A 12,448-nucleotide genomic window follows, 5' to 3' on the forward strand; every position below is an offset into this window, starting at 1 on the left:
GATATAGTTCACCTTTATTTTTGCTGCCTCATCTCATTTTCATACCAATTCTATAAAGCAGACTTCATTATTATTTTGTAGATGAAGAAGCCCAAAGAAGTTACTAACTAGGGCAAAATTACACAACTAAGTGACAAAGCCAGAAATTTACCAGGTCTGTCTGACTCCAAAGTCCATGCTCTTTCCACATCACCGTAATTATAAAAGTCACAAAAACATAAATACCATAAAATTCCACTTACTCAACATTCTTGGGGATGAATCATGCTGGACAGATAAGTGAATGAAAGGCCATTCTCTAGGAAATATTGTTCACAATCTTCTAAGGTTAGGGCAGAGAATACTCCAAAAGCCTCTGGGGAAAAGGCATTTCCTGCTTGCATTTCTTTTCCCTTGTGAGCTTCTGGCATTTGAAGCCCAGCACACCTGTGTCTGACTGACATGTTCTTCCTGAAAGCTCCAGATTCCTTTTGCCTTTTTGCTCCTTCACAGTACAAATCAAATAGACTGATAACTTAGAAATAATTTTAGGACTAGGGAAAACAAAACAGAAAATGTTAACAGAAAATACACCAGCATAAAAACAGTTGGATGTACAAAGCAGTTTTCTGATACTAGATGGGCACACAATCAGTCCTGAATGTTAGAACATTGCCCCCTTGGTCTTAAAGGGTGGTGTGGTTCTGCAGGCCTGTTTTTCATTTCATTCCACAGTATTTGTTATCTCCTGGCCAGGTGGCTTTCAGTATTTATCTTGTTCTATGTCCATGAAATGAATCTAATGATTTGTCCTACTGCTTCCATATGTAACCTCCCTGAATTTTAGATTCCTCATCTGCTAAAAAGGTAATGATGAAAATATTCAACTCTGAGAGATCTATTGGGAGATCATGTGAGTAAATGGCACATAGTAAGCGCTCATAAGTTACTTTTCTTGTCCCCCCATCTCTGCACCTGTCCATCATCACCATCACCACCACCACCATCATCATCATCATCCTGCAAATTACAGGTAATGGTTGAGTACTTACTATGTCCCAGGCACTGTTCTAAGTACTTTACATGCATTAACTAATTTATCCCTCACCACAATCTTATGAGGTAGATGCAATGAATGACCACCTTAATTTTACGAAGACACTGAGGCACCAACAGGACAAACAAGTTACCCAAGTTCAAAAGCTGGGACATAATCTAGCCAGTCGGGCTCCAGAACTAGTGCTTCTAACCACCATGCTACACCACCTGTAAAATGTATTCTGTGTTGAAAGTTAGCCTTCCAGATCTACTCATCTCCACCCATTTTGCCTTTCTGGTCTGTTTCCATCCCCAACCAGGGCCTATAAAGTTGACATCAGAGCAAAGAGAGAGAGAAATGACAGAGTGTAAAACAGAGCCCACAAGTACATCCAATTATATACAGAGATATATTTTATGATTAAAGGTGCAGCTACTTCACAATCTTCAGTATTGTTTGAATTCTTAGAGCAGGCATTTAATACTTCCAAAATCAATTTTTAAAATTAAAATGTATAAAGGTAGATTCATTTGGGGGGGTGGATTATGAAGCATCTGTAACTTTGGAAAGGAAGAAGTGATTGCATATAGAAGGATTTTTGTTTATTTAATGTCAGTTAAATGGTATTAAAACAATAACTTAGTAAAAATAAACATTTTCCTATACCACTAGGACAGTGATTAAGAACAAGGATTAAGAGCAGACATGGGCTAAATTCCAGCAATAGTACTTTACTAGCTGTTTGAACTTAACTTCTACGTTTTCTCATCTATAAATGGGAATAACTATACATATTATCTAGGGATATTGTTAGGCTTAAAGTAAGACAATATAATTAAGGTGCTTACTATGGTATATTTTCTCTTTTTACAACCTCACTGAAAGTGGTGATGATGGACACTGTCCTATGGCTGTGTAGGATTCATTTGATCAGTCCCACATTGTTAAACATCTGGTTCATTTTCAATACTATAAATATAAAAAATATTTCCATACATTTTTGGTTATTTCTTTAGGATTAAATCCTAGTTGTTTTGGTGGACTGAAAAATATCAACATTGTAAACTGGTGATACATATTATCAGATTATTGATCAATACATAGTTTTACCAACTTAATCTTCCCTATATTGAAAGTAGTTAGTCAACTCTTGACAATAATGGATATTATTATAAAGAAATATGCTAATTTTACAGGCCCCAAAAGACCTCATGTTGTTATTTTACTTATTAGATGTTTCAATTTCTTCTTTACATTATAAAGTTCTTTGGTTCCAAAAATTAAATATGAGATTGGAAGAAAATAGAAAAATAATTGGAATAAATAAACATTTTAATGTAGCATATTACAGATGTGGCATTTCAAGTCATTTATGATGGGGTGATTTTTTTCCAATGGCTTCCAAAGTACCCCCTGGAGCTTCTCCTGTGGGGAGAGTAGAAATGAGGGCAGGGGATGCTGGCAGGTTGAAGTAACTTGTCCCATTTCAACTGCATTTATCTGTTTCACGTATTCAACTTACTGGTAAGTTGATCTGAAAGGTTCTGAACCTGGAAACAAAACCAAAACTACATTTAAAGCAAGGTTTTGGGACAACTGGTATTTTGCATATAAATAGTTAAATCTCTCCCTCGCGTCATATACAAAAATATATAACAGCTGGATTAAAACATTAAATGGAAAACACCTCCATAAACTACCAAATAATATGGGCAAGCATTAACTCCTTTTTAAGCACACTGATAAAACTAGAGACCATAACGATAGATACTATTTGTCTGAGTTGGTTTTTCTTAAAGTGTGTGTCTCTAACACAGATTCAAAATGTTTTTGTAGCCAAAGTGTGGAAGAGCTACATACCAATAATAGTGCTAGGGATAGCTTAGGGCACTAAACACCTCCGTTATTTCTACCAGCTTCCCCAGATCACCCCCAAATACAGTCTAAATAAAACAGTGTGACAAACAAACAAATGTAACTGAAGGACATATCCTGGTACCTTACGCTGTGAGCAGACTCTTGACACTAAGACTCTGTCAGACATTCTGAAGCCATCACTGTTGCTCTTTGGAAAGAGCTACAATGTCATCAGCACAAAAAGGTTTGTAGGTCTAAACTCAGTTTATTCATCATTTCCTAAACTTATTTGACTATTGGACCCTTCCCTCAACATGATACCTATTAATAACCATAGAATTCATGGAGCACATCTTCGCAAATTCCAGGGTATATATAATTAGTATATGAGTGGGAAAATGGTCAGTGAGAGGTCTCCTTGTAAAAGGTGTACTGTCCATTTATTGTTATTTTGACCAATGCTCAACTTCAGGCCCTCTCTGATGTGACGTGCTGGCACCTGGTACTGATGCTTTCATTTAGCACACACATCGTTTCCTACAATAATATACTGCTGCCCACTTAAATAAAACCCCCTCCTTGCAGACTGCCTTGGGCTTAAATTCTTGTACATCATCATAATGCACTTATATACTGGAATACTATGAAAGGTATATATAAATGATTGACAGGGCTAAAAATGTATGCTATTAAAATATGTCTTAAGAAACTATACATATGGAAAATGTGCCAGGTACAACTTGTGCTGACTTTTTATGTCGTACTCCTGAAAGGAACTAAATTAGACTGTTTTTGAGATAGAGCTAGAACGTTCAGAAAGAGAGGTTACGCCATTTTACAGAAAGTCAAACTTGTAAAGATACAACAGTTTTTGGTAAATTCTTGAACTGTATTTTCTTTCACCCCAAAAGTAACCCTTGGATTCTAAATTACGGGAAAAGAAAAAGAAGAAGAGGAAAAGGTAATAAAATTGCAGTAATAAGCATTCTCTTCCTCCAAAGATAGTGGTTATTTGGTCCAGCCATTTAAAATTAGTGTTAATTTGAATTGTAAAATGTTAGGTTTATGAGCATAAGATTCAACTTCTGATCTATACTAAATGTGTCTCTGTATGTTTAATAAAGTCAATGCAAATGATAACCTGTTTGAACAAATACATTGTATTAGTTAATAACTTCCAGGTTTTTTGCTAATCAGGTCTTACAATTTAGTAAAAATTCTGGTGCTATAAAATCCCAGAATGCCAATTTTCATTATCACTTGACAACTCTGTAAAGTAGTCTTATTCACTGTAAGATAGGATTAGTATTAGCCTGACCTATGTGGCTCAGTTGGTTGGGTGTCATCCTGTAAAGTCAAAGTCACAGGTTCAACCCAGAAAGGTGTGGGATTGATCGGGGTGCCCGTAGGAGGCAACCGATTGATGTTTCTCTACCTTTCTCCCTCCCTTCCACTCTCTAAAAATAAATAAATAGCCTTGACTGGCATGACTTAGTCGGACGTTGTTGTGCAAAGCAACTACATTGTTGGACATGTTTGGGTTGTGGGCTGCGTTCAGGCCCTGGCTGGGGTGTGTGTGAGAGGCAACCAATCAGTGTTTCTCCCACACATCAATGTTTATCTCCCTTTCCTTCTCTCCAAACATAAATAAAATCTTTTTAAGAAATAAGTAAAATCTTTTTAAAAAGGGTATTTTTGAGTACTTGAAATCTGAATTACATAGTACCTACTCTAATTATTGCTAGGACCCAAAAAAGTAATTCCTCACTATTTACTAGTTCTCTTATAGCTACCAAGTTGTTGTGAGTATAAGCATATGTATGCGTGTGAGTATCGTGCAATTTCTGTTTCTAACTGGAAAGTGGCACTGAAGTGCTGGTTCTTTTGAATTTGGCATGTCAAGGCTACTTTGTGACATACGATGGACTCAACACTCTCCCAAAATTACTGTGAAATCTTTGTCCATGCATTGTGTCATGATGTCCTTTAGCTTTCATCTGATACAAGCAAAATCCTAAACTCGGTGTGAATTCACACACTCAAAACTTCATGTTTTAAGGTGTTCATCTGGAAAATCATAAATAATACCAGTTTTAGACTAGTATCAAAATAACAACACAAAATTCTTTTAATCTTGCTGGGAATTTGTGGATTTTCTATGAACTCAGTCTGACAATCACTGCCATGGATGACAGTCATTCATTCATTCATTCAACAATATTTATTGAGGCTACTGTGTGCCTGGCACAGGAAATCCAACAATCAACAAACTCCCTGCCCTGATGAACAGCCTTACAGTCTAATGGGGAAGGAGGACAATAGCCAAGTAGTCATATAATTTCAGATAGTCATTAGTGCTGTAAAGAAAGTGAGCAGCATTAGGGAATAGGGTTGAAAGGACAGAGGTACTGTTTTCGAAAGGCTGGCAGGAATAGCGTCGCTGTCTGACATTTGAACAGACACCAAAATGAATACTTAGGGAAGAGTTTTCCAAGCAGCAGAAGAGCAAGTTCAAATGCCTTGAGACAAGAATGTACTCGGAGTGTCTGAGGATCAACCACGAGGCCAGTGTGGCTGAAGCACAGTCAGGAAATAACGTCAGAAAAGTAGTCGGGGCCAGATCACACAGGGATGGAAATGTAGTCATGATTTTGGTGATTATAAGGGGAAAAAAAAAAGGAATAGCAGAAGGCATGCTTTAGATGTACATGAGGTGAAACTACTGTCTCTAAAACTCAACTTTTTTTTTCTTTTACTTTGTAAAATCAATTTTATTTAGATATAATTTACCTACATCAAACACACCCATTTTAAGAGTGCAGGATGAGTTTTGGCAAATATATATATCCATGTTACCATCATTATAACCAAGATAAAGAAAATTTCCATCATCCCCAAAAGTTCCCTTATTCCCTTCTGCATCCCCTAATGCCCCACCAGAGCCAGGACTCACATCATTAATTTTAATGTGGGCTTTGAGGACTCAGATCTGTGCTGTCTAATATGGTAGCCTTTAGCCACATGTAGCTACTTAAATTTAAATAAAATACACAGTTCAGTTTCTCAGTTGCACTAGCCATATTTCAAGTGCCTAATAGCCACATGTGGCTAGTGGCTGCCATACTGGACAGGGCATGCATAGGATCTTACATCATTGCAGACAGTTCTATTGGGCAATGCTGACATGATACCCTGGTAGAATTTGACCTTCACTACATGGAGGTGGGCCAAGCAGCATGAAAACTGAGTAGGCCATACAAGTCACATTACCTAGCTTTATGTTACTGTGTTTATTACATTTATCACTAAGTAATTAATTAAGCCCGTGGGTGTAGGAGGAGGAGGAGTGTTCACTGAGATAGCATGATAATGGCAACGGTGATTATGGAGTTGTTCAGTACATGGAAATTCTTCCTCCATTATTCAGTTCAATGAATATCCTGTTTTTATTTAGGGAAATGGTAATTTCCTTTATAAGGCACAATATTAAGTAAAATTAAACCTCAAAATTGTAGTCTTACTAAATCTGTTTTTTTTTTGGAAGGGGAGTTCTAAAGCAAATAAGCTGAAGTATTAACAGTTGTTAAACCAAGTTGTGGGTGCATGAATATTTTAAATACTATATTGTTGTATACTTTGAATGTTTGAAATATATTACAGACATACCTGAGAGATACTGTGGGTTTATTTCCAAATCATTACAATAAAGCAAGTATTTCAATAAAGCAAATCATGTGAATTGTTTGGTTTCCCAGTGCATATAAGTTATGTTTATAATATACTGTCATCTGTAAGTATGCAGTGGCATTAGATCTAAAAACATACATACCTTAATTAAAAAAACTTGATTGCTCAAAAATGCTAAGCATCATCTGAGCCTTCAGCGGGTTAGATTCTTTTTGCTGGTGGAGGGTCTTGCCTCAATGTTGACGGCTGCTGACCAATCAGAGTGGTGGTTGTTGAACGCTGGAGTGGCTGTGGAGATTTCTTAAAAGAAGACAACAGTGAAATTTGCTGCACTGACTCATCCTTTCACAGATGATTTCTCTGTAGCATGCAACAGTTTGATAGTGTTTTACCCACAGGAAAACTTCTTTCAAAACTGGAGTCAGCCCTCTCAAACAATGCTGCTGCTTTATCAACAGGGTTATGCAACATTCTAAATCCTTTGTTGTCATTTCAACAGTCTTCATAGCATCTTCACCAGGAGTAGACACAGAGACGCAGAGTGAGCAAATGCTGTTAGAAAATGGAGCCAGAAGATTCACTTTGATGCAGGGTTGCCATAAACCTTCAATTTGTAAAAAATGCAGTATCTGCGAAACACAATAAAACAAAATGCAATAAAACAAGGAATGCCTGTGAAGGAAAGAAAAAAGTAGGCTTTCAAATGTTGGACAAGAATATTTAAGTTATCAAGATTGTTCATGATGTGATTAAACAATATAGGTTAAAACAAGTACACACCATAGTATAGCCTAAGAATCAGTATAGCATAATGGTTAAGCATACAGGCTCTGGGACCCGATTGCCTGGGTTTTAATACTAATTATGCTACTTACCAGCAGTGAAACACTGAGCAAGTTACTTAACCCCACTGTGCATCAGTTTCATCATCTGTAAAATAAGAATGATGATAATATTACCAGGCTCATAGGGATATTATAAGGATTAAGTAAATATATGTAAAGACCTTCATGCATAGTACATGCCCAATTAAGTACCAATAGCTGTGATGATTATGGTATAACTTTGGGTTTTTTTAAACTACACTTTTTTAGAAAAAAGAAACTGAAAAAATCCATAAAAAATACTAAAAACTTATAACCTCTAATTGATAACAGACTAATTTAATTTTCTAAACATTCTACATCATGCAATTCCTTTTGTACTTAAAACAACAGAAACACAGAAGCAAAACTTTGGCTTAAGCCCTTCTCCCAAAGTGCCCTATGGTCTGATAAGCAGTGATTTTCAAAGTGTAACTTGGACCAACACCAGCAATACCAGAGAACTTGCTAGAAAAACAAATTCTCAGGCTTCATTCCAGAAGCACTCCATCTGGGGTGGAACCCAGCAATCAGTTTTAGCTTTACATTTGATTTTAATCCTTACGAAAGTTTGAGAACTGCGATGTTAAGTCATGACTTCCAGCTTTGTAGAACACTTGACCTCTCTCACCTTTATGTAATAATAAACACTGCCAATCATTCTTCTTCAAATACTCTCTATAATTCTTGTTTATAAAGTCCTCTTTCCAACCCTTACATATAACTTCTCCATGATACCAATACTTTCAAGAATAGCTCTTCTTTGTCCCCAGTTACTGCCTGATGTAGAAAGCACAAATGCTTTTAGGAGTCAGGCAAGTAATTTGTGTCAAGGGGGTCTGGTGTACAACTTTAAAGAGTGAAGTGCTGGCCACTGCCCAAAGATGTTCACATTCAAGAAAAAAAGTTAAAATGCTCCCGGCCAAAAAAAAATACATGTAAGCCAAATTTGGACACTGACCAACAGTTTGCACTCACTTTTTGGCTAATTCTCTCTCAAATCTCTAAGCAGTTGTGAGGTAGTGGAAAGAGTGAGAGCTGAACATGGAAGAAAATCTTGATTTGAAGCCCAGTTCTGCTTCTTGCTAGCTGGGTGGTAGTAATGACAACAAAGTTAACCTTTCAGAGTTACATCTTCTCATCTGCATAAAGACAATGCTCTCTCACAGGATTGTTTAAAAGATTAAGATAATGTACTTATAAAAGCCCTTAATACATTTCTTTACAGAATTTGTGGTATTTATTTTCCTGTATTGTTTTGATTATATGCTTTTTCTACTTGTATTTATGAACAGTTTAGATCAGGTTATTTCTTCTATTAGACTGTGAGCTCCTTTAGGATACAGATGGCCTTTTGCATCCCTTTAAGTTACTATAACATCTACTTCAGTAATTAAGTCCCTCCACTCTAAGCTTCAACAAAAGCTTGCAACTGGACATCTGATCGGTGAGGGTAGGGATCTGGAGTAACAGTCAACTCTTAATACAGAGGTATATTTCATAGGGGAAAGGCTGTATCTGACTTAAAACAATCCCTAATATAAAAGAGAAAAAACAATGACGATATTTTCTGTTGTGAAGTGGATGCCTTTTGTTTTTATTTTAAATAGATGCCCATAGCTTTACACTCACCAGGTTTGTTAAAAGCAATCCAGGAAGTTGAGAAGTGCCATACTAGAAATTCTGAAAAAAATGTGAATTTCAGTTTTAACTAAATTTTTGCAATTCAGATATAAGTGATGCTAGGGTAATGATGGTAGAATAGTTATGTAGCAGAGCAGCTAACATTAGGTGCCCAGCTCATTTTTCCCATCTGGAATACTGAGACAAGAAAATGGACTATTATGTAACCCACAAAGATCTTAGGAAAGTTATTAGGCAATTAAGATCACGGAATTTTGGAGGAAGAAGAAGGAAGCATGTTTATCTCATGTAAGTAGATTATAAGTAGATTAGAAGCTTTCAGCACTCCTATGCCCTCATAAGAAACAGGATGTCATATTTTGCCCTAACAAAATTTCTTTTTCTAACTACATAGGTATGCATGCCTTCAAAGTGCCTGTAAAGAATTAATTCGCAATTTGAATTTAGTGTGGTTAATATCATTGTCCATTTCTTACTGTCTGAACTTTGGCTGCATCTACAGATTCATTAACTAAGTGACTTTCAGGTTAAATAATGTAATTTAATTCTAGAATTGCTTGAAAACTTACCTCCTCCCTTGTCCCTCATTAACTATGCTTTATACCAGGGTATTTCTATTTTTTCTCTCAACGGTATAATTCATAAATCTAGAACTATAGTAACAAATGGTTTTAAATATCAAATTTAGTTTGGGAAGAATGTTTCTAACTAATCAAGGTTTCATATAGGGAAATGAGCACTGGATTAATCGAGTTGATTGTGGTAGGCAAGGCAGAGAAAGACTGCCATTTCTTCAGGAAGGTGGGAACTGGTTATTTTGTCAAAGTATGATTCGGAATGACATATTCAGGTGCAATTTAAAAAAATCTATTTCATTGTTCATATGTATCACCAATAAGGAAAATTTGGCTTGGTGAGGTTAAGACATAAAAGTGCGTGACAGTGTTAGAGCTGCACACTGCCCTCAGCTTTTACATGCTCCGATGATTGCATAATGCAATTCTTTGAATTCTGTATGAGAAAAATAAAATCTCACTGCAAGCGTAACTTCTCAGTCATGGAGGAAAATTTCTATTTAAAGGGCACATCCAATTATTCAACTTATAAACACTCAATTAAAAATCAATTACAAGACCCAACTGTTGTCAAAACAAATATAAACATCTTTTCCTGCATAAATTATCCCCTTCAAGGTAAGTATCATTATCTATCTTGTTTAAAGATAACATTATTTTTGCATGGGTAAAGTAGGAGTGGGCAAGAAAATAACCTTTGAAGGATTTCTCTTCCAAACATATTTCTTTTGAAGAAAATTACAGACAATGATTAGGTGAAAGTCAGTACTAAGACTCTTCAGGAGTGTTTATCTTACAGATGGTTCCTTTCAAGCATCAAATTCTATAAAAAAAACAGAACCAGGTAAACAGTTCCCTTGGCAGCTACAGAAGACACAAAAGACCTCATGGACTGCAATGATGTTATCTATTTTGTGCCAAATGTTTCAGGAATTTTGAGGAAGTTCACTTATCTAAGATATAACTTTTTAAAAGTATACTTTATGGATTATGCTATTACAGTTGTCCCATTTCCCCCCCTTCATTCCTCTCTGCCCTGCACACCACCTCCCACCAGCATCCCCCCACCCTTTAGTTCTTGTCCATGGGTTGTACAAAAGGTTTTGAAAGCAAGAATTTCCAGAATGATAAGGGAAGTGGGCTGACTGTACAATAATTTAAATAATACTGGCTTTTAATTAACATATGTGTGTTTTGCCTGAAAAGGCAGTTTCCTAGCACACAAGTTATAAAATAAAGCTTTCACCTCCTTATGGGTAAGTGTTCTTACAACCCAAGTCACTAAGAGGAGACCCTGAGACATAACAAAAGGTCTAACCTTAACACCTCTTTTTGACTTTTGTAGAGGAAGTACTGTAAAAAGCACTCTTTTCGTATGAGATACACTGGTGATTTGACCTTGGACAAGTCACTTAATTCTTTCTAGTCTTTTCCGTAACTGTAAATGGAGTCAACTATATACCTGGTAAAGGTATCACAGGACTGGTGTGAGGATTAGATGATATATCCTAACATATTAAGCACATTCTGTGGGTGAAAAGAAGCCACATACTAAACCTGACAAGCTCAAGGGAGGCTTGCGTGGCTGGTCTTACAAATCCAGAGACCAAAGTAACCACAGAGGGTGGTCAGAATGTAAAAATTCCCAAAAGCTGGTGCGTCTCTCCGTTTTACTTCTTATCCAATCTCAGAGATTTTCCCACCTTGCTTTCGCCCACCCTTCTAATATACCACCAATGAACTGCATATAATCCTCCTTACATCTTCTCTTTTCATTTTAATGTTTAAAATGAGCTGCAAAACTACCATTCCCTGGTACATTTTTCAATCCATTCAGATTTTGCTTCCTAGCAATTGTGTCAATTTGGCTTAAACTCTTATAAAACTTTTTCTTAGGCTAGATGTTCTTTATCAACAACTAAAATAGTAACCAGAAACTAGCTCCTTTTATTAATACTAGCTTAACCTTTCCTGCTTATGTCCTTGTCTGTAAAATGGGTACTGATCTAGGTCTACCTATCCAGTTACTATGAACTTGAGCAAGCTATTTCCTTTCTGAACGTATTTCCTAACAAGGTTATTATATAAAGCAAAATAATACCGTGTATGGAAATGCTATAATAGACGTATATTAAGAACTTAACGATGGCTGTTGTGTAAGGAAAGGAGGTATTATTTGTAGTACTGTAAACAGCAAAGACATACAGGGAAGGAGGAAACAGATGGCGCGTTAACGACCTGCAGTAGAAAAAAAAAAAAAAAAAGCAGAAAATGGAGCTCGGGCACCTCAATACCTTGAAATAGCGGGAAGAATGAGAATTAAAGTGTGGCGGGGCTGGGGAGAAGACTTTAAGAATCACTCCGAGAATCAATTCACTCTTTCCCCCCTTTTTCTATTATAATCGCTAGCCTAAGAAAGGCCGTTTCATTCTACTTCCCAGCCCGCCATATCACTGGACATTTACTTACCGTACCTTCTTCACCGGGAGCCTTTCATTCCCCTCCCCTCCTTCTAGAGAAGTCGTGAACTCCAGACCTCTATTTCCGACCACCAACCCCTTAACTCCCCTTTTACCAAACAAGCTTCCCTGTATCCTTCCCTCCGCCTGAGGAGGAAGTGAAGCTAGACGCACCGCAGTGCATCCTAGGAAAGGTGGTCTTTCACATTCTTTTGCTTGGGCGCCAAAGTGGCGAAAAAAAGCAAGCCGATCCAGATTAAACTACAATTCCCGGCAGGCAACATTAGTGACTATTTTCCTTTCTGCCTCGTCCCCCTAGCGCCTTCCTCTTCCTCCTCTCCGCGG

The 12,448-nt window shown here is 36.9% G+C and overlaps 1 protein-coding gene across 9 annotated transcripts in view; it reads right to left on the reverse strand.

The window, feature by feature from the left end:
- The window catches only part of SGK3 (serum/glucocorticoid regulated kinase family member 3), a 155,144-nt gene extending 142,728 nt beyond the window's left edge, over positions 1–12,416 (reverse strand). For 2 of the 9 annotated variants that reach the window (XM_071222249.1, XM_071222238.1), the window contains exons 1-4: positions 12,119–12,261; positions 9,058–9,108; positions 7,438–7,492; positions 6,705–7,191 (exon numbers count right to left, since the gene is read on the reverse strand). The gene's annotated coding sequence lies outside the window, so the exon portion shown is untranslated. The other 7 variants (XM_071222239.1, XM_071222240.1, XM_071222244.1 and 4 more) reach the window with 7 other exon arrangements.
- Between the last annotated feature and the right edge of the window lie 32 nt (positions 12,417–12,448).

The sequence above is a fragment of the Desmodus rotundus genome, chromosome 8 (genome assembly GCF_022682495.2).
Source record: "Desmodus rotundus isolate HL8 chromosome 8, HLdesRot8A.1, whole genome shotgun sequence".
NCBI lineage: Eukaryota > Metazoa > Chordata > Mammalia > Chiroptera > Phyllostomidae > Desmodus > Desmodus rotundus.